Below are 3,386 nucleotides of genomic sequence, written 5' to 3'. Positions count from 1 at the left end.
ACCGCAAGCTCGGCCGCGCACACCTCCCGGGCCTGTTGTTCTGCCTGGCTTCTTCTTTGGGCTCGCCGCGCACCTGCCTGCTTTGTGCCGCTGTGAAAACGTTTAACCGCTGCTCAATGAGGCCGACGGCGCCCCCTCCCCGGTCAGCTCTCCACTGTGGGAGCAGGGGGGGCCCCGGTCAGCTCTCCCCTGTGGGAGCAGGGGGGGGGGGGGGCAGGATGTGAGCGGTGGAGAGAATGGGCCAGGGGGGCAACAAAGGGCACATTCTCCCCTCCCCTGCATACTTTGGCCCACTTCATTCTGGCTCAGCCCGGGGCACGGCGCTTTTGTTTGCAGGAACCGAGCTTTGGGCAGGGCTGCCAAAGTGAACATCTCGTTGGCACACAAGGTGAAAGGGCGCAGGGGACGGGCGGGGGAGGGGGGGGGGCGCCGCCCCTGACACGTCTCAATAGGCCTCGATAACCTACATTTGAGTTATGGCGCGACACACTCACCAGATGCGGTATTCCTTCAATTTCGATGTCTTACTGCGAAAGACGGCAGAGAGCCTTCGTCATGTCCATCCATCCATTTTCTGATCCACTTACCCTCACAGGGGGGGGGGGGAGGGGGCATACATACATATATCTATATCTCTATATATAGAGACATAGATAGCTCGATATGACCAGTTCTCAAGATAGCATGGCCGATGCTCCAATGAAGTTAAAGAGATTTTGAAAAAAAACCTATGATACATGAATGGCAATAAAAGCCTTTTTCTACATAAACATGAATGAGAGCTTCAAACAGTAGCGTCGTGTTATAAATGTCAAAGGGGAAATGAAGACATTTTTTTTGTGTTTTGGTGAACAACATTTCAGATGCGGTTTTCCTCCAATTAAAACATCGAGAGCGAGCTGCATATTCAGACTCGTGGGCTAATCCGTGTGTATTAATGTCGACTGGCCGGGCTTCAGTCAGCAGCTGCACGATTGTGTGTGTGTGTGTGCGGGTGCGGGTGCGTGGAAAGCAGCGCTCGCTAACACTCGCACAAAAGGGGCCGGCGTCCATTGTTGATGAGCAACTCCTGGCTCATGACTGGACGTATTTCATAACACCAGAGTTGTCACTGACACACCAATTGTCTTCTGATATCTGGAAACGTGAGCACGTGAGCACACACACACACACACACACACATGCACGCACGCACACACGCACGCGCAATATGATTTCAACGGTGCATTCCTTGTGCATCAAACATTCATTCAAGACATATTTTCAGTGTCTCTCCCTCACAGGCGCAAGCAAGCACCGAGCCAGTGCAGGGAGGAGGAGGAAGAAGGCGAAGGAGGGGGGGAAAAAAACAACCCCCCAAAAAAAAAAAAACAATTATAGTTTGCCATTAAGGCTCCCCTAATCCCTTTATGCAAAACACAGTTCCACAAGTGCACACAATGAGCAGAAAGCGGGTCGGGCAAAGACGAAAATGGCGCGAGCGGGGAATAAATGACAACTATCATGAAGCCGCGCCTTTTATTGGGATGTCACTTGTGATGTCAGCGGCCGGCTCGGGCGCTAATTTGAATTCAGACCTTTATCAGTCGCCGGCAGCAGAATTTGAGTGACGGCGCCACCAAACGCCGCTCGCCAGCCATCCTATTGATTTCTCTAAATCCCCAACAATAGCATTTGCATGCTTGTTTCTGTTATAATACAGATATGCCGTCGGCGCAAATTAAAGCGCGGCGGGCAGACCAGAGGTAACTAATTGTGTGCCTGTGTAATGAGTGCAGTTTCAATTTGATATAACCCACAGCTTTTCCCCCTCGCAGGCCCGAGCTAAGTACTTTCAAGTCTTTGTGGGGAAATAATTGATTTTTTGTGCTTTGGGCACAGGGAAAACTATTATGATCTTTTTGAATAATGGCAGCGGGAGGAAAAGGCACGTTGCGAGCGATTTAAATTGGTATTAGAGGCGAGGAGAGGAGGGGAACGAGGGGCTCGGTGGCGGGCGGAGGGCTGATAGTGAACGCGGCGGGCTCGGGGGGACTTTGAGTGACAGGCGGCAAATGGCTGCCCGCGTGCAGATTACTCATTCTCTTAAGGAGGAAGCCGTCGCGGCGAGGCGGATGCTCCGTTCGCTCTGAGGCCGCCACCGCCGCCGCAGTGGGCTCCGTGTCATCAAGACTTCTTCGGTGTTGCGGATCGAATAGTTCTAGCGGATACTTTACAAGCTGACAATCTTCTTTTTTTTTTGTGGTGAAGGAGTTTTTCCCACTTACAAAGAAATAAACACAGCAAAAATAAGTGAAGTAAAAATAGGTTAAGTAATTACCCCGTACACGATAAATACCGGAGACAGATTTGTGTGTATCTAAAGAGCGCGACTAATTGCAGTACTGCATTAAATGAAGACCTTCTCTGAGAGTGACGATCCAAACTGGTCTTTGTAAGGGCTCTTGTATTTATTTATAATCGGTGATTTGAAAATAGTCAAGAGTCAAACGCGACCGACGGAGCCTCGGGTTGATGTCGCGTTCCGCTCTCCCAAGGCCGCCTTCGAAACACCTCCCGCAACATCATTCAGAGAGTTTAAATTTCACCTTCCGATTGCAGACGGAGATAAACCGGCTCCCCGTTGTGAGGCCGAGTGGCGATGGGAGAGCGGGTCGAGGGGGACGGCGCTGCATTTCTTGCTTCGGTGTCCGCGTGGGCTTTTTACACGACGGAGGCCGACGAGCCCGGTCTGCCTTTGCCGATTTTCAAACTGCAAATGATCTGTTTATTTTCAAAGAATAGTTTGTTTTGTTATTGTTTGTTTGGTGTCTTATATGAAACTGCGACATTGCGCAATTTATTGGACAGACTTGTTTAAGATCACACAGCGTAATTTGGGTGGCATTTTACTTCGTATTTTTAAATCATCTTTTTAGTATATATATATATATATATAAATAACTACTGTGGCTGATTTCTTGTCATTTATTCAAGACAGGGATGCATCGGACGAGAGAGGGCACACACCCACACACCCACTCCCAAGTGGTGTGGGTGGGTGTGTGGGTGTGGGTGAGTGAGACTGCCGCACTTTCAGGGAGGCGGCGGTGGTTAATTTAGTTGGTCATAACTAATGGCGGCTAATCTGTGGCCGGGAGTCTGCTGAGGATATTGGACAGTGTCGAGGTTAATCGCGGCCGGCCCGGTTTAGCCCAGCCAGACAAGAGGAGGAAGAAGAAGAAGAGGAGGGGGGGGGAGGAGGAAGAGGAGGGCTTAATTCCACCGAAGGCAAATGGCATGCTGCTTTTTATCTGGACCCCTGATAAGGCGGCGCTAATACACCGAGGAGAATGGATGCTCAAGGGCCGGGTTCTCCTTATCGGAAAACTTTACAACAGGAGCTC

At 50.5% G+C, this 3,386-nt stretch overlaps 1 long non-coding RNA gene across 1 annotated transcript in view; it reads left to right on the top strand.

The window, feature by feature from the left end:
• Positions 1-244, top strand: part of LOC109510085 (uncharacterized) — a 43,771-nt gene extending 43,527 nt beyond the window's left edge. The window contains exon 8 of the long non-coding RNA XR_002167059.1: positions 234-244. This is a non-coding gene — a long non-coding RNA (uncharacterized LOC109510085). The remainder of the gene's footprint in view (positions 1-233) is intronic.
• Positions 245-3,386: the final 3,142 nt, after the last annotated feature.

This window comes from Hippocampus comes, unplaced genomic scaffold (genome assembly GCF_001891065.2).
Source record: "Hippocampus comes isolate QL1 unplaced genomic scaffold, H_comes_QL1_v1.1 scaffold39, whole genome shotgun sequence".
Classification (NCBI taxonomy): domain Eukaryota; kingdom Metazoa; phylum Chordata; class Actinopteri; order Syngnathiformes; family Syngnathidae; genus Hippocampus; species Hippocampus comes.
The sequence above is the reverse complement of the archived record's forward strand: the minus strand, read 5'-3'. Positions and strand labels throughout refer to the sequence as shown.